Source organism: Thalassophryne amazonica, chromosome 2, assembly GCF_902500255.1.
Source record: "Thalassophryne amazonica chromosome 2, fThaAma1.1, whole genome shotgun sequence".
In the NCBI taxonomy this organism is placed as follows: domain Eukaryota; kingdom Metazoa; phylum Chordata; class Actinopteri; order Batrachoidiformes; family Batrachoididae; genus Thalassophryne; species Thalassophryne amazonica.
This window is the reverse complement of record NC_047104.1, coordinates 11544666-11564756: the sequence shown is the minus strand read 5'-3', so window position 1 is coordinate 11564756 and position 20091 is coordinate 11544666. Positions and strand designations below refer to the sequence as shown.

The 20091-nt window shown below is 40.9% G+C and overlaps 1 protein-coding gene across 1 annotated transcript in view; it reads left to right on the top strand.

Moving 5' to 3' along the window:
• Positions 1–20091, top strand: part of znf536 (zinc finger protein 536) — a 740368-nt gene that overhangs the window by 93079 nt on the left and 627198 nt on the right. Inside the window, exon 2 of the mRNA XM_034160487.1 lies at positions 5782–5863. The gene's annotated coding sequence lies outside the window, so the exon portion shown is untranslated. The remainder of the gene's footprint in view (positions 1–5781; positions 5864–20091) is intronic.

Here is a 20091-nt window from a genome sequence, read left to right as displayed (position 1 = left end):
TGGCTGAGATGGGCTAAAACTCCGTCATGCAGCAACTCATTTGTTCATGTGCATTTTAATTCTCCAAATGGTACACTGATACCAGCACAGGGAACAAAGTAAAACACAGGCTGTGTCCCAATTCAGGGGCTGCACCCTTTTAAGGCTGCATTTGTCAGCCGCCTAGATCATAAGTGGAGCAACTAGGCTCTCCTTTGTCAAAGGCTCTTTGGAATGTAGGCGACGTGTGCAGCCTTCTGTATCCTGAAAACAAAGTTGACAACAGGTGTATCGATCGTGGTGCAAACAAGCCCATGAGCCATCTTTAAAACTGACATGATCTGAAACCAAATTGGGTGGGCAGAGACACCATCTGTAAAACTGTCTTGATATTGTCACGAGAAACATTTTGCACTTGGCTCCTCCACTGTTGTGCACATGGAGATGCACTGCATCAAAAGTCCAAATCTAATGTTTGATCAAAATTTTCAGTAAGCAGCGATGTAGCTTATACTCTATATTCTTCTATCATGCTTACAAACACAATCTGACACGACGTGCGCTTTGCTAGTACATGACAAAATCATTGCTAATATTTGCCTTTTATTCATCAATATTACGAGAACTTCCGGATAGCTTTTCCTCTCTTCCTCACAGTTGTGTTTCCTCAAATAGGACAGGCTTTTTATTTACTTTTTCTCTCCTCTTGGGTCGCCGTGCTCGTGTTTGTGCCTCTGTCGAGGTTTATCTGGTGGGTGGTTTGGAGCAACATAGTTTAACAGGTAGACGTGAACTATTTTGAATTTAATTAAGGGTCTGTAGGGAAATATATAAAAGAAGAAAAAAAAACAGAACAACTTCTGGTAACAATGTGCATGTGTGTGTGCACTTTTCTTCTTGTGTGCATGTGCAACAAGGAGCGCTCACTTGCTCGCTCTCAGGTTACGGCAGCTAATGCTAAGCACTCGGAAAACATACACGGCGCCTTTGGTGAACAAGGTAGTCGCAATGCCCCTGGGAGCCAATTTAGATTGTGACTTAAGGCAACGTGGTGGCTTTGTATGCGAGCGTGTGTGCACGTGTGTCTGAGTGCGTTTTACTGTCGTCGCTCCACTGAAACAGTAGTTGGTGGGTAGATCTGGGTGGCCCTCATCCAGACCCTCCACATCTGTGTCTCCCTCCCCCAAAGAGGACTGAGTCAGCTCCTGCACGCCTGGCTGCCTCTCCACATCCACCGTAACTACCACAAATCTGGTGCACTCCTTTAAGTAATAATGTCCAACTTTTCATCTAAATGAATTACAGAAAAGGCAAAACAAAACAAAACAAAACAACCTGACTGCCTGCAGTGTGATTTCATTTGATTGACAGCTGATCTTTTGGATGGCGCCTTGCAGGAAATTTTAGCGCTAAAGAGAGAAAGCAAATGTAGAAAATCAAGATATCACAATTTACCCATGAAAGACATTTAAACTGATTTCAGCAAACATTTGAAATGTCCCTAAAAAATGAAATGTAAATCTGAAGTACTTTAATTGTGTGTTTAAATGTGTTTCTTTCACATCCTACAAATGGATGTGAAAGAAACACAACAAACAGCAAATCAGCAACAGGAAAAAATAAAAGCGTGGAAACTTTTTGCACTAATTAAACTCATGTTTAAACAGCTCTGCCTTTGCCACCTTTCCATTATTTAGCTGATAAGAGGAGGATAGAGGTTATGTGATCAAATGAGTAAAGTCGGGTTAACTCAGATGTGTGTTGCTGCATTCGCCACACCATGAAATGGCTTTGAGTCCTTGATGGCAACCACCCGACAAACAATCGGTGCATTCCCACCTCTGCAAAGTAACCATCTATCTGATGCAGGAAGGTGAAATGTCAGTGTGTCCTCGGTCTTCTATAGTCTACAATACTCAAGCACTCAAAGAATGTCTGGATGTAGTTTGGCGGAGAGTGTGCATGCTTCATGTAGAGCATGCACTTTCTGTAAAATCTTCCTGTAAGGCAAATGTAACTGCAGAATTACTTACTGATTGTACATTTAGTGCTAATTTATTTGAAAGTACATACTGCATCTTCAAGTTAGGGTTAAGGTTAAATTCAGCACTCGTTACAAGCATGCACATGATGTCAGAGGCAGAGCTTGCACAGATTGTACATGCCAGACCCTTCTCGAGGCACATATGAACTGGATTGTGCACAGAGAAATACAATAGTGTTCAGAATAATAGTAGTGTTATATGACTAAAAAGATTAATCCAGGTTTTGAGTATATTTCTTATTGTTACATGGGAAACAAGGTACCAGTAGATTCAGTAGATTCTCACAAATCCAACAAGACCAAGCATTCATGATATGCACACTCTTAAGGCTATGAAATTGGGCTATTAGTAAAAATAAAAGTAGAAAAGGGGGTGTTCACAATAATAGTAGCATCTGCTGTTGACGCTACAAACTCAAAACTATTATGTTCAAACTGCTTTTTTAGCAATCCTGTGAATCAGCATAAGACAACATGACCTCTTCAAGTATTCTGACATATCCAAACTGATCCATGATACCTGGTATGCAATATATAGGCCCAACACCATATTAGGAGAAACATGCCCATATCATGATGCTTGCACCACCATGCTTCACTGTCTTCACTGTGAACTGTGGCTTGAATTCAGAGTTTCGGGGTCATCTCACAAACTGTCTGCGGCCCTTGGACCCAAAAAGAACGACTTTACTCTCATCAGTCCACAAAATATTCCTCCATTTCTCTTTAGGCCAGTTGATGTGTTCTTTGGCAAATTGTAACCTCTTCTGCACATGTCTTTTATTTAGCAGAGGGACTTTGCGGGGGATTCTTGCAAATAAATTAGCTTCACACAGGCATCGTCTAACTGTCACAGCACTTACAGGTAACTCCAGACTGTCTTGATCATCCTGGAGCTGATCAATGGGTGAGCCTTTGCCATTCTGGTTATTCTTCTATCCATTTTGCTGGTTGTTTTCCGTTTTCTTCCACGTGTCTCTGTTTTTTTTTTTTGTCCATTTTAAAGCATTGAAGATCATTGTAGATGAACACCCTATAATTTTTTGCACCTGCGTATGTTTTCCCCTCTCCAATCAACTTTTTAATCAAACTACACTGTTATTCTGAACAATGTCTTGAACGTACCATTTTCCTCAGGCTTTCAAAGAGAAGAGCATGTTCAACAGGTGCTGGCTTCATCCTTAAATAGGGGACACCTGATTCACACCTGTTTGTTCCACAAAATTGACAAACTCACTGACTGAATGCCACACTACTATTATTGTGAACACCCCCTTTTCTACTTTTTTTTTTACTAATAGCCCAATTTCATAGCCTTAAGAGTGTGCATATCATGAATGCTTGGTCTTGTTGGATTTGTGAGGATCTACTGAATCTACTGGTACCTTGTTTCCCATGTAACAATAAGAAATATACTCAAAACCTGGATTAATCTTTTTAGTCACATAGCATTACTATTATTCTGAACACTACTGTACACCACATGGTAAAAATTGTGGTGGCTGATGCCATGTAAGTGATACTCCTCATCTTAGTCTCCCTCGGATCCTCCAAAGAGAGTATGAAAGACATCAAGTAACTATCACCTTCGGTCACTGGTCATCTCTCAGCTATACAGATAAGAGTTGAGTTTTTTTTTTTTTTTAGTTTGTTTTATGGAGCGCTGATTCTGCCTCAAAATGTTTCTTGACATATTTCTAGAACATTGTAAGATTTTCAAACCACCTTGGTGATGTCATAAAGCAGTGTAGACATCATACTGATAGATGGGGCCCTATTTTCCAGTTGCAACAAAGCAGCCCAGAGCCCAGCACAAGTGTCACTGTGCTACAACCAGTCTATGACCAATCAACCAGTGCACAACCAGTGCACAACCAGTGCACACGTCAGCGAAGTAACAAATGTGATGGTCCTCATCTGCACACCCATTGGCATGTTGTCCTTAAAATGAGGTGTGTTCAGACACACTGTTGTGCAATGCTACCAGAGTAGCATCCAAATTATGCTCCTTGTGAGCAGCAAAGTGAAGCTGGAGTGTGCTTGCTTGTTTGCTATAGACGATGCACTATCCGGTTGTTAAGCACTGACGTAACACATCACGTGATAAATCTGTTTCCGGGTCCAAAGACCTGCAAGTTTACAGTTAAAGTTATGTCTGTTTCATCCTTTTATGGATCTACAGTTTAAGTTTAGTTTGTTTACAGTGTGCGCAAACCTCCGTCCCTCCCTTCTCCGCCTCCACCTCCATTAACCGCATTCGTCTGGTTCTATGGTCAGAACACTTAATAAAGCTTTTTTTTTTACTTTATGTATTTTATTATGCACAGGTAAAATATACATCTGTTTGTTAAAACAAAATTATTTATTACAATAAACAGGACGTTAAAGTGCAAACTTCACTTTCCCCCCGAATGACATGAACAGGAAGCGATCGCAGCTCGCAGCAACTCCGATTGAAAATAACGGAGAAACAACCTGAGCTTCTGACATTTTTACATAAAACAAACACAGTAACAACACCTAAAAATCCAGTTACTAGTATATCCAGGAGAGTTTTAGGCACAGTATACAAAGAGTTTTATGTTGCGATGTTAATGCTGTTGTCTGTGTGCAACGGTTTAAGTGCAGCCTGATCAGAGCGTCTCAATGCAGTTCTCAATGTTAAGGACAGCGCACCTTTTTTGTTTGGAGCCGGAAGTTGAAAATCACATGATGCGTTACGTCACACTTAACAACCGGATAGGTCGTGAAGACAGGGCCCACAGACTGTTGGATTTGATGGCGGTTTCCCTCAAGTGTCCTCTGGGTTCCTGCACAGACACCCAGAGAAGGGCTGAGGTTTTTGTATATCTCTCGTGAGTGTTTTCACACAGTTACCTTGGGTGAGAAAACAGTTGTTGGTCATCTTTATGTTCACATATGTACGTCACGCCAGATTGATTATTTTGTGGAGTTAAGTAGCAGGTCTTCCCACAACACATTCCCATAGTGCATTTGTTATGATATGAATACATAAAGTTGTGGTACAAATTTATGGGCGCAGTCAGTGTAAACGGAAAGTCTTCACAGCTCTTCACTTTTGCCACATTTTGTTGTTACAGCCTTATTCAAAAATGGAGTAAATTATTCCCCCCCCAAAAATTTACTCACCCCATGATGACAACATGAATTCCTTTTTTTTTAATTTTTGCAAATATATATATATATATATATATATATATAAATAAGAAATCACATGTACATAAGTATTCATGCCCTTTCCCAATACTTTGTTGAGGTACCTTTGGCAATACACCTTTCATGCATTGCAGTTCTGTTATAATAAGAGTATCCTAGAATAACAAGAAGTTAGACAATTTAGCAGATTATTTTCACACAGAGGATACATCATTTTGTACATCACTGCCTCCTGATGAAAATACATGGGATTATATGAATTCTTCTCACAAATATCAACAACATTTTGACAAATAGGCTACGTGAGAGTTCTTGAGAGTTGAGAGAAAAAAATTATTATTTTTTTTTTCATCTGGTATTATGGTGCAAACTGATGCAGAAAAATATAATAGAAAAAAAAGGTTGATGTGCATAAGTGGATGTACACTATATCATGTCCAAAAACAACTAAAAATGGACGTTTGGGGCAGGAAGGATTTGAAATTTAATGGATATTTCTGTTCTACCATCAGCGTTGCAAACTTGTCAAACTTCAAATGAAGGTGACTGTGAATTTCCTGGTGTGCACGTCTTGTTTGCAGGCTCCTGTCGTCCCACCTTCTGCGGAGCTGTCGGCGCACTTCCTGACATCAGGCATTCGTTGGAGCGGCTGCAGTCGCACAGGTACGGATCACACCAACTGATCACAAAAAGGGGAAGATATTAAAGGTGTCTGTCACACTTACACACCCCGCCACATACAGACACACAAGTATCTTTTCTTTTCATTTACAGCTTTATTTAGCACAGGAAAGTCAAGTGAGCATGTTTCTGTTTCGCAAAATCAACCACAATGTTTATGTTCAGTCTGTTTCATTTTAAAGAATATACTGCATGAAAGAACTAAAACCTTGAGTTTACAATAAACCAACAAAAGACTTTATTTAATTAAATATTTCTTGGGCCAAGAATCAAAATCCATCATGTACTTTTATCATGCATGACATTAATTTCCAAAGCGCTGTCGTGGAAGGTACTGCAGGTGGGCTATAAGAGGTCATTAAAAATAAATAAAAATGGCTTTGATTTCAATTTTATAATTACGTTAAAATTAGCCAAATTCGGTGTGTCCACCGACAGCAGCAGCTGTTGAGATCTCTGGTTCTGGATGTCCCGGGTGGGGAACATGTACCATGTTTTGAAGGACGTGATCTAACAACTGTCCACTGTGACGCACATGTGTCTGCTTGCTGTCCTCATGTGGAAATACTTAAAAAATATATCGCTGTTGCGACTGGCTGTAGCAGGCGAGCACACAGCCTGCACATTGACAGGCTGCCCCAGGTGAAATGGACCATCAGATCATAACACGCACTGGGTGATCTGAATGTCACAATCACCTATGTAAGTGCTGATTCATATGACGCAGTGTCTGTCCTATGGCGCGCCATCCACAGGACGTGTGTGTTGGTCTGGACATGCACAAGGGGCCGGCTAGATACCCTGGGCCAGCAGATATGGACATGATAAGAGTGCACAGCTTCGTTCATGTCTTTTCATGACTGTACGTCTCTGACCATGGGTCATCTACAGAGGAACAGAAGGTTCATACTTGTATTGTTCACTCAATAAGAGGGATTCAATAAAATGCAGTGTTTTTTATGGTGCGTGGTTTTATTTTTTAAATATGTTTATCTCCTTGTTGATTTCAGGCATTTTATGCACCTTATATAGAACAGCGATAGTAGCACAGTGATAAAGTTCTGTCTGGCAATCACAGCTTTTGTAAACTGCAGGTTCGAATCCCACGGGTGGCATGTATTTTTTCCACAGCAGCTGCGCAATGTCGTATCACATGCTCCAGCTTCTCACACTGTATTCCCACTGCCACGGTTTTGTGCACACTGCATGCACAAAACCGTCGCAGTGGGGCCGTTCACGCCTGCCTGACCATGTGTCCCTCCAGACGTCGGCTCAATGTTTTCATCCGGGCTATTTTGCCGTGATTCACACTGTTTCCTACTTATTTGTGCTATGTGTGAAGGGGCCCTAAAGCAACCACACCATGGACAGAAAAAGGTCCTTCCCCAAATGTCCAAAGTCACTATCTATGTGCTGCAACCAAATGTAATGTGGGACTAAGACTTCTCCATCCGCTGGGGTCCTCAACACTGAGGTGTGGGACCATGACCAGAGAAATGCTCCACGTGGTGTCACTGTAACAACTGTCTGATGTAATGTCATCTAAAACCAGCAATGCTTAGATGATATTGCCATAGTCTTTTTTCTTTTCTTTTTTCATTTGTCTTGTCATGGTGGTTTGAGATCCAGTTGAGGTTTTGGTGCCCATTTTGTACTGGATGCCCTTCCAGACACTACTTAAGTTCAACATGGAGAAACACGTGTACAGCTCCTGGTCTTCCTAAATGGTTACCCAGACAAATACTAAGCAGGAACCTCCCTGTTTGACTTCTGAGATCTGACAGCATCAAGTGTTCACAGAATGGAATGGCTGCATGATGTTGCCATAGATTGTTGGCCAAGCTATAACTAAGTTGACCAACAGACGTCAGGAGTTGAAAATTCGATGTGTGTTCCCTGTATCCAGTCACTGTAATTATGGCAGGAAGTCGTGGATCTGCGATGAATTCTCATAACTGCACATGTAGTGGCTTGGAAGTTAGGTCGGCCAACTTATAACCGGAGGGCTCTTTGTTCGATTCCATGTCGGGCAGGGATCAAACGAAGGTGCCGAAGGTGTTTAATCCCTGAGTTGCTCCAAGTTTGCAGTAAAACATCTTACATGGCCAGCAGGAGATGCTGTGCAGTGAATAAACCACACTCCACAGTGCCAAGATGTTGGGATTTAGCCTTGTGGTTAGTGCACCTGCTTCCTATGCCAGGGACTGCGAGTTCATTGAAGGATGAAGCGACACAGGATACTCTCACATGAACAGGTGAAGATTTTAAGAGTCTGAGGTCATTTAACATTTTGTACAGTCATTACAAAGTGTTTGGGGAGCATTTTTCAATGTACATCTTAATTTAGATTTTTAAAAAAGTGTGTCCAAATCTTTGACTGGTAGGGTGTATATCCACCAGTACTCACTCCTTAAATCTGCTCTAAGGTTTTCTCTAATGCTAATCAGATCAGGAACCACCATGCATAAACTTATATGTTGCTTCCACATATTGTTTTTGCTCCCAAAGTATTCATCACATATTAATTTGGATCCACACCCTTCTGCACACACACTGTACTTTTACCTGCATTCCTGCTCATAGTTTTTCCTCCTGCACTTGTCAAAGATCCAGGATGCCGCTACATCTTCTCTACATAGCTCAAGGAGACAATTAGTGAGCAGAGGTGACACGGTAACCAGGTGTGCACCGATATTCCCAGAGCTGGAGGAGCGTGGCCACTTCATATCTCATGATAATAAGCTGTTAGAGAGCTGTATGTGTGTCAGGGAGTGACAGAGCATCATACATGAAGACTACCCATGATGGATATGTTGGCTTTGTGGCTGACAGTCTGTAAACAGTGAGTCATCATCATCTTTGCTGTGCTCAAATTGCAGCAATTATCTTTCTATTCTCCTCAGATCTTCTGCTTTGCTCACTTTAAAGAACAAGTTCACATTTTACAACCTTGAAACAAAAATAGGTAATAAAATATGAAAAGTCAAGACTCTGAGTGCTCTGTTTACCTTTGGTAACACATCAGATGTGAGAAATTTCCTTTTCTGCAAATTGGTGAAAAGAAAGTAACAGAACAACAGCAAAAAAAAAAATCTCAAAACTGTTTTTCCAAACCTTAATGTTATATGTAGGTATTAACACATTGTTGCGGCACATTATGATGACTTCCACTGTATTTTGCTGGTGATGTTGTAAATTTCAGTCAGGGACAACTGTATTTTCTGGAGTGTCAGTTATATATATATATATATATATATATATATATATATATATATATATATACACTCAACAAAAATATAAACGCAACACTTTTGGTTTTGCTCCCATTTTGTATGAGATGAACTCAAAGATCTAAAATTTTTTTCACATACACAATATCACCATTTCCCTCAAATATTGTTCACAAACCAGTCTAAATCTGTGATAGTGAGCACTTCTCCTTTGCTGAGATAATCCATCCCACCTCACAGGTGTGCCATATCAAGATGCTGATTAGACACCATGATTAGTGCCTTAGACTGCCCACAATAAAAGGCCACTCTGAAAGGTGCAGTTTTGTTTTATTGGGGGAGATACCAGTCAGTATCTGGTGTGACCACCATTTGCCTCATGCAGTGCAACACATCTCCTTCACATAGAGTTGATCAGGTTGTCAATTGTGGCCTGTGGAATGTTGGTCCACTCCTCTTCAATGGCTGTGCGAAGTTGCTGGATATTGGCAGGAACTGGTACACGCTGTCGTATATGCCGGTCCAGAGCATCCCAAACATGCTCAATGGGTGACATGTCCGGTGAGTATGCCGGCCATGCAAGAACTGGGACATTTTCAGCTTCCAAGAATTGTGTACAGATCCTTGCAACATGGGGCCGTGCATTATCCTGCTGCAACATGAGGTGATGTTCTTGGATGTATGGCACAACAATGGGCCTCAGGATCTCGTCACGGTATCTCTGTGCATTCAAAATGCCATCAATAAAATGCACCCGTGTTCTTCATCCATAACAGATGCCTGCCCATACCATAACCCCACCGCCACCATGGGCCACTCGATCCACAACATTGACATCAGAAAACCGTTCACCCACACGACGCCACACACGCTGTCTGCCATCTGCCCTGAACAGTGTGAACCGGGATTCATCCGTGAAGAGAACACCTCTCCAACGTGCCAAACGCCAGCGAATATGAGCATTTGCCCACTCAAGTCGGTTACGACGACGAACTGGAGTCAGGTCGAGACCCCGATGACATGACGAGCATGCAGATGAGCTTCCCTGAGACGGTTTACACTTTTGGTTTTGCTCCCATTTTGTATGAGATTAACTCAACGATCTAAAACTTTTTCCACATACACAATATCACCATTTCCCTCAAATACTGTGCACAAACCAGTCTAAATCTGTGATAGTGAGCACTTCTCCTTTGCTGAGATAATCCATCCCACCTCACAGGTGTGCCATACCAAGATGCTGATTAGACACCATGATTAGTGCACAGGTGTGCCTTAGACTGCCCACAATAAAAGGCCACTCTGAAAGGTGCAGTTTTGTTTATTGGGGGGGATACCAGTCAGTATCTGGTGTGACCACCATTTGCCTCATGCAGTGCAACACATCTCCTTCGCATCATCCGTGAAGAGAACACCTCTCCAACGTGCCAAACGGCAGCAAATGTGAGCATTTGCCCACTCAAGTCGGTTACGACGACGAACTGGAGTCAGGTCGAGACCCCAATGAGGACGACGAGCATGCAGATGAGCTTCCTGAGACAGTTTCTGACAGTTTGTGCAGAAATTCTTTGGTTATGCAAACCGATTGTTCCAGCAGCTGTCCGAGTGGCTGGTCTCAGACGATCTTGGATGTGAACATGCTGGATGTGGAGGTCCTGGGCTGGTGTGGTTACACGTGGTCTGCGGTTGTGAGGCTGGTTGGATGTACTGCCAAATTCTCTGAAACGCCTTTGGAGACAGCTTATGGTAGAGAAATGAACATTCAATACACAAGCAACAGCTCTGGTTGACATTCCTGCTGTCAGCATGCCAATTGCACGCTCCTTCAAATCTTGCGACATCTGTGGCATTGTGCTCTGTGATAAAACTGCACCTTTCAGAGTGGCCTTTTATTGTGGGCAGTCTAAGGCACACCTGTGCACTAATCATGGTGTCTAATCAGCATCTTGATATGGCACACCTGTGAGGTGGGATGGATTATCTCAGCAAAGAAGAAGTGCTCACTATCACAGATTTAGACTGGTTTGTGAACAATATTTGAGAGAAATGGTGATATTGTGTATGTGGAAAAAGTTTTAGATCTTTGAGTTCATCTCATACAAAATGGGAGCAAAACCAAAAGTGTTGCGTTTATATTTTTGTTGAGTGTATATTGCAACTTATACGCTGGTGCAACTTATACACCAAAAAAAAAAAAAACCCTAAAAAAAATTACACATTCATTATTAATCTTAACAAGTATTAGCTTCTTGACATTTAGTCAAGGCAGCTGAAATTTTTTTTACTTGGAAAATATTTTGCCACTCACTGGACAAGAAGTACAGCTGCCTCAACTAAATTCCAGGAAGCTTCTGATTTCTGCCTGGATAACTGAGAATCTACAGACAATTAGCAATTACAGTAACTGTTTTTATAGGGCTTTCCCAGGAATTAAAGCAATAAACCAAATGAAACTCCAGTAATAAAGAATAAATGTCAGCAAAAAAAAAGTGCATTACAACAATGCACAAAAAAATCCCAAATTAAATTGCTGATAATATACAAGGAAGTTGTGACTTTGACTCTGGAAAATACAGTGTTTACTCTGGTCAAGCAGTTAGTCTGCTTGTTTCCAGGGCGGAAGGCTTTGGGTTCTTGCCCACCCATGCCCATTCTCCATGCAATGTGGATTTGCTTCAAGGAAGGGCATCCAGTGTAAAACTTGCACCAAACCAACATTTCTCTGGGACATGTCCAGGGAAACGTGCCACATGGCCAGAATGTCGTAGATGATGTTCCATCACAATGTGAGGATACGCCGACTCATCATTTTAATCTAAGTATCTAAGTTATCCATTGACACCAAATTATTTCACCAGTAGCCAAGGATCCTCTGGTGAGACCAGGTACCAAGGGTATGGTAGGCACCGTAGTTCATTCGCTAACCAGACATTGAAACAAAATACAGTCATTGTTCCAAAATAAGCTCAAGTCATCCAGTTTCAACCAAACTACATGCTAATTAACTAATGTAGGTGGTGAGTCTTTGTACTCACTAAGCTAATAAGTATAACCCGACTGATATGGACTGTTGGAGGGCTGATACCGATATTAAGAGGTAAAAAATTAAGATACTGATGTATTTGGTGATATATATGAATAAAGAATGGCAGCAATGATTCTTAACATTTTATTATCAAACCCTTATGACAAAGAAATGTAATGGAGACTTGATGTTTTACAATTTAACCCTCTGGGGTAGAAGAGTATTTTCTAGATTTTACAATACTTTCAGTTATTCCCTTTTTAAAATAGAGTTAGAGTTAGGTTTAGTTAAGTTTAGTGCCCAGACATTTCATATCAAAATATTCACAACAATCTTAGCTTTTAGAGTTTCATATTTGTCAAGAACACAGTATGTGGAATTATTTTGGCTCTAAATCTGGAAAATATGAAATGCAATTTTAGAAAATTCTTCAAATCTTTATTGAAAATACATATTTATTTATGTGGATGGACTGGTTTGCTGTGGGCTCAAAGTCTTTTGGCTCAGAAAATTTGTGTGAGAATTATATATCAATGCAAATAGATGAAAAGCAAAATCACTCATCATTTCCAGCAAAAAGTGTTCTGTCTTCCCTCTTTGCAGAAATGTCCACACATACCCATCACTGGATGAAAAGTGGAAAGTCCCACACAAAATATGCAATTTAATGTGTTAGTTGAGCTTGTAGATCATGGAAAAAGAAAATATCTCATACAAATGCATGCTTTGTCTGTCAGACTAATAAGAGACCGTAGTCTCTTTTGAACCCTCCATGATATTGTAGGATTTGGCCACTTACGGGGACCTCAATATAATATATACACAACAGAATTTCACACAGATAAGTGGTGTACGGTTTTGTCTGCAAAACTAGTTTGACATGTTTGTGCTCCGGATCATAAACAAACCGCAACACATGTCCACTTTCCCACCGCATTGAGAAATTGCATCATATATGTCATATTTTATCCCTTTTGCACCCCAAATGAGGCTGCACTGCTCTATTAACAGGTAAGTGTTTTCAGGCTGACAGAACTTTTTTTTTTTTTTTGCATTTATGAGGGTTTAGTGGCAGTATGAATTCCTTTGATTCTAACAGACAGACGTGCTCTGAATGAGCCTGTTGAAAGTGGCAGGCAGAGAGAGAGAGAGAGAGAAACCCATGTTGCCTTCTCCAGGCTCTAGGATTGGCTGTGTGGTAAAGATCCTCTTGAACAGGGATTGAAACTAGAGGTGACACTGTAATCTCAGGAAGTGTTCAAATTAATTCTCTGACATGTGTCACTGATTTATTAATGCAAACTTGAGTTGGATGCACCGGCATGTCCATCGACCTCAGAGTGTTAAACATAAATTTTATTATGAATAAATATAATAATATAATAAATATAATCAACAACTAACCAACATATGTGACGTTACCTTTCCTTCAATTGACAGTTACCACATTGCATCACTGCATTTGCATTAAATAGACATCTTGCCTATTTTTCCCCCACAAATCTGGCATCATAGAAACCACTTGTCTCTCTTTGCTGTGACACGCCAACTCTGACTGAACATGATTAGCAGCTGGTCAATTTGCATCTGTCTCTTGTAGCTAATGTGACCAAGTGGTGATGGGGTCCCAGCAATGCTTGACCACATTATAAGCAATGCTGTCAGTTTGCCCTCTGCAGGGCGTAGTATGTAATGACACCTTTTCTAACACCCAAACTTTCCCTGTATTGTTTATTGGTAAATAAAAGTTTTCAAGTTAGCAAAAATATCTGTGATACCCAACTGAAGTTTTTCACAGTGCAAAATTTTATCAGACTATGTGACTTGTATGTGTAGCTTTCATTTGATATTGTTTGTTCCCATTTTGTCAAAACTCACAGCGTAAATCATCTTGCGACTGAGCATTCGTTTTCACCAATGTTGAACTCCAAGTGAGGCGCTCGTTGTTTCTCAAGCAAAAATGTCACCACCTTGTGACCCTTTGATGAATGTAAAAGGGGTCTCCAAAATGTCTCAATGAAAAAAGCAGGTGTGATGTTGACATTCTTCCTTGCAACTTTTTTCCAATAATTGCTCACCTATCTTCTTATCCTGTCACTTTTCTGTCTTTTTGAGATTCTCAGCACACCGTCGTCTCAATAGCTACTTCCAGAGAAATGGAGAGAGAAAAGCGGGGAGGGAGGGGTCAAGCCGGTTTGTAAAAATTGATTGCTGTAAAGTGCTAATCAATGGGAAACCTTTTTTTTCTGTTGAATCTGTAGAATTCATGCTATAACATTTATTGAAAAGGATTCCAAGCAGCGACGCCTGAACCTGAACATACATGGCAGCTGTCATCTTCAGGATGAAACGCGACCGTGCTCTGTGCATATCTTTAAACACATCATGAAATTTGAGTTGATAAAATACAATGGAAGCCAGTGTGGCCTTTCGGATTGTTTTTTAGTATCAGATATCTCGCGCACAGCACAGTGTTTTGGTCTTCATAACTTCATAATGATAATGGTGTGTGGTCTTGGAACACATTTTCTTGGCTGTAGTTTTATTAATCAAATATAGCGCGGATGAGTCACGGCGTTTTGGCGTGTGTCATATCGGAGGTATGTGCCACAGATTTCCCTCATATTGAAAGCAGAACTAACACATGCTCCCCTTGACGTATTCTCACACCATTTCTCACACAACATACACACCCTTGTGCGTGCACACACACACACACACACACACACACACACACACACAACACACACACAACACCACACACACAACACACCACACACACACACACACACACACACACACACAGATGGACTTATATAGCAAGAGATTCATAAACAGCCAGACCATAAATCTGCTGCTGAATTAGAGACAGAATAACAGTTATTTGGTGTGTCTGTCTGTCGCAAAACATAATCTTACAGAGTATAATTGTCTAATTTCTGTCATAATATCTAATTATGCTTAATGTAGGACAGAACAGACTAACGAGTAAAATCTCAGTGTTAACTGAAGGAGTTTGGAAACATCTTGTTTCAAGTCATATCTGAGAGTAAATTAGCTTCTTTTTTTGGAACTCAAGTTTTTAAGCTGCTGTGATGTTTGTAAAAGGACATAACACTTCATAATATGAGAAAAATGAGAAAGAGAATCATAAAGAGAAAAAGGTTGGTGAAAAAGTTTTTTCAATAGTCAGAAAGATCAACAGATGAAGAAAGTAGACAGCAGTACAAGGAGATGTGGCGTAAGGTGATAAAGAAGTGGCAAAAAGCTAAGGAAAAGGCATATAGTGAGCTGTACAAGAAGGAAGGAGAAAAGGACTTGTACCGATTGGCAGACAAAGGGACAGAGCAGGAAAGGATGTGCAGCAGGTTAGGGTGGTAAAAGATGCACATGGTAATGTGCTGACAAGTGAGGAGTGTGTGTTGAGAAGGTGGAGGGAATATTTTGTGGAGCTGATAAATGAAGAAAATGAGAGAAAGAAAAGGCTGGATGATGTGTTGAGAGGAAATCAGGAAGTACAAGAGATTGTACTTTGAGAGATTGTAGATGTGCTATGGCGACCCCTAACAGAAGCAGCAAAAAGAAAAAGAAGAATATGAGGAAAATAAAGTTCAAAATGAGCTTTGTTACCTAATTTTGACAGCCTATTTCAAGATTTGTTACTTTAAATTTTTGTTTATTTATTTATTCAATTTAATTTAGTTTTTAAGTTATTACAAGTTAAATGTTTTTTTTGTTGTTGTTGTTTGTTTTGTTGGTTTTAAGGTTGTGGTTGGTTGGTAGGCTTTGGTTTGATATGTGGGTGCTATTATAGGTCTCTCTTTTTCTCACTCACTCACTCATCTTCAACCACTTCTCCGGGATCAGGTTACAGGGCAACAGCTCCAGCAGGGGACCCCAGACCACCTCCGACTGGGGGATCCCAAGGCTTTCCCAGGCTCCTGTGGAGATATAATCTCTCCACCTAGTCCTGGGTCTTCCCCGGGGTATCCTCCCAGATTGATGTAACTGGAACCAGATGCCCGAACCACCTCAGCTGGCTCCTTTTAATGCGAAGGAGCAATGGCTCTACTCCAAGCTCCCCACGGATGACCAAGCTTCTCACCTTATCTCTAAGGGAGACACCAGCCACCCTCCATTTCGGCTGGCTGTAGCAGCGATCTAGTTCCTTCGATCATGACCCAACCCTCCTGACCATAGGTGAGAGTAGAAACAAAGAATAACCAGTAGATCAAGACTCAGCTTCTTTTTGATCACAACAGTACAACAGCGCAAATGCAATACCGACCCTGCTGCGCGATTCTCCGGCGAATCTCACGGTCCATGGTCGCCTCACTCGTGAACAAGACCCCAAGGTACTTGAACTCCTTCACTGGAGCAAGACTGCATTCCCTACCAGAGTAGGCAATCCATCGGTTTCCTGATGAGAACCATGGGACTTAGATTTAGAGGTGCTGGTCCTCATCCCAGCCGCCTTCACACTCGGCTGCGAATCAACCCAAAAAACTTTGTGTAATTTTATTATTTTGCATGTTGCTGACTGGACTCTCTATTGACCGTAGGCGCGCATGTAGGTGTGAATGTGTTTGTCTATGTGTGTCCCTAGACTGTCTACCTGTCCAGGGTGTACCCTGCCTCTCTCCCTATGACTGCTGACATAGGCTCCAGCCCTCCACTGTGACCCTTACCTGAAGTAAGCAGTTAAAGATGAGTGAGTGGAAATTAGTGAATGCAAGAATCATGCAAGAATCTTTCATCAACTGGTTTAATGTGTCACTTTGCAGTGGTTTTACTTTTCTCATATCACTGTTCTTCCATTAGTAGCAAAGCTGCGTCTATTTTGTGTGCAGGGTTAATGGACTCCCTGCAACTGCTGTTGAGGAAATTGCACAGATTGCAAAAAGAATCAAGGATGAATTCCAGACATTCTAAAAACAGATGTTGACTTGAGCAGCCGTTGAACAGAATGTTGCTACATATGAGCATGGGCAGGGGCGGATCCAGAATTGGGTGAATGGGGCCGGGGTGGGGTTGGGACTTGGTTGTAAAATACCCTTTTTCCTGCATTCTAAGGCAATGTGGGAAACTATGTGCTGCCTCTAGTCATTGTTTTTAATTCACAGTTTTTATTTAAAATGCTGGAAATCCTCTACAGTAATTCTGCATACAGCAGCATTTGTATTTTGTCATTTGTGTCAGCCATTTGGGGAGGGGGAGGGGGTTCTACCCCCACAACCCCACTGGCTTCAGAATTGGCATTCAGATTTCTGACTGTAAGCATGCAGGTGTATGTTCAAAGGTTTGTTTGGTGAGTATTTCGTCCGACTCATTTTATTCAGAGCGCTGAAATGGGGTATTTGTTCTACATTATGCAACTCTGCAGCTCTGCCCTCCTTTCTTATAATTTTTGGGTTTAGTCGGCCTATGTTTGGAGGTTGTGGTCTTGGCTACCACATTAGCCAGATGGTGGACCATTTTCAGACTCTTCAGTGACTTTCTTCATTCATTATTGTGCAGTTATTGATCAAAGAATCCAGAAATAACAGTTTGTTTAATTCTTCAGGAATGACAGCAAACTGTGAAAGATATCAGGTGCGGTGTCATCTGCATTTATCCGCATAAATTTAACAAAGAAGAAAACAACAAAATTGAGCCTCAAATCCGTTTCAGATCATCAACAGCTAGACTACACTTTATGATGAATTTTGGTTTAAAAAGAAAGAGGATGAAGAATAAAAGAACAATAAGCGGTGTTGAGATGTCGGGTGGAGAGGGGTCAATTTTCCCATAGTTGCCTCTTTAGTGTTGTTGGGTTAAGATTGTCACTGCTGTGTGGATCCCTGCTGGTATAAATAAGACATGATTGGCATCGCAGTTAAAAAAAAAAAAAAAACACTCTTGCTTTCTCTTTCACTAGCTCTCTCTCTCTGTCTTTATCTCTCTCTCTCTGACAGCCTTCATTTGTTGGAGGAGTGGCAGACTTGGTGGGAGTTAATGATTATAATTATTTCGCTATTTTTTTTTTTTTTTACATTGTGGGATAATTATTTAAGAGGTTCGTCATCATTGTAATCAGTAAAGAGAGATTACAGAAAATCTGCATGCCAACAGATGGCACTTGGCTGCTGCTGTTGCTTTATAATAAAACCAGTGCGGCATGATTTGGTAGTCAACTGGGGAGGGCGAGGTCAAGTAGAAAATAATCAGGTTTTCTCCTAAAACAAGTCATGATCATCCAGTCCACACAGTCAGATAATTTTTAAAAGTAATTTGGCTTATGTACCGAAGCTCCTGTAGCTCAGCCGCATCCACAGCCAGTGATAAATAAATGTTATCTATTCTTTGTGCTCAAAAGCCAAAGCAGGGACGAATCCAGATGGAAAGGGGGCCTGGGGCAAGGATGTGCCCCCCCCCCCCCCCACACACACACACACAAACACCCCTAGATTAAAGGTCCAGTTTTGAAGCCTTTTTTTTACTACAACTACTAATACTACTTTTAATAATAATAATTTTGACAAGTAAAATGTTTCGAGAGAATTTAAATTCAGAAAAATGTTAGAAAGAATTTAATAGTTACATTATAAAAAATGTAGGTTAGAAATGGCAAGTTTTTACTGTTACAGTGCTGTCAACGTTAAATATGAGGTCAAGAAAGAGGTCTTTATTTTACTTTTTATTAAAACAAGTATTTTACTCAGCAACGCAACCAGGACAGAGTAAAACAACAGATAGACAGGGACATGACATTGAGCCCAGTGATTGATCTCTGACAACTTTGACCTTGTTGTAGTGGGGGCATAGCAAAACAGATGTTCATTTGTGATAAAAGCATGGAATTTGACACACATATTCTAAATTAACTAATGTTTATTTTAAGATATGGAGCCATCCTGGAGCTACAGGGGTCAATAAAGAATTACACAGGGGTCAAAATTTAAAAATGCAACAGTCATGTTGAAAACTAACTGAATGTTCTGGAGTTATGTGGTAAAAATGGAAAAAAAATGGTGACAAAGATCAGTTTCAGTTTGTACAGGGGTCAAAAGTTAAAGTTGCTCCAATTTTGGTAAAAAGTTACACAAATTATTGGTTGAAATAAAAGGATTAAATGGAATAGTTTTGACTGTGTTGAATGCTTGGTCTCCAAAGTAAAGGTCAAACAAGGTCTACGTCCATTGGATTCTATGACGTATGACATATGTTACCCCGTAACATGATAACTAAGCATGATAACTATTCCTTTTTAAAATGCTATTAACTCAACCAATAATTTGCACATACGAGGTCTCTTAGATAATAAACCGACCCTTTTATTTTTTTTTTTAACTATATGGATTTGAATGACATGCGATTACACCAATCATGCTTGAACCCTCGTGCGCATGCGTGAGTTTTTTCATGCATGTCGGTGACGTCATTTCCCTGTGGGCAGGCCTTGAGTGAGATGTGGTCCCGCCCTCTCGGCTGAATTCCTTTGTTTCACACGCTGTTCGAGACGGCGCGCGTTGCTTTATCAACATTTTTTCTGGACCTGTGAGGAATATCCGAGTGGACACTATTCGAGAAATTAAGCTGGTTTTTACTGTGAAAAGTTAACGGCTGATGAGAGATTATGGGGTGTTCTGTCGGGGTAAGGACTTCCCACGGAGCGGGACGTCGCGCGCGCTCCCAGGCGACGTTGTCTGGCTGTTTCGAGCTGAAATCATCCTAATTTAAGGTTCTGTTGACCAGGACGTGAGAGAACAGAGAAGATTCAGAAGAGGCCGGCATGAGGAGTTTATGTGGACATTCCACTGTTAAAGGTCATTTTGTAATGAAAGAACGTGCGTGCAAATTCGCCGAGTTGTGTCCGTGACGACTCGGCAAATCTGTGTGCGCCGCGACCAGAAAAACACCTCCGTGTTGAAAACCATTTGTAAAATTCAGGCAGTTTTTGATGGCTTTCAACAAGT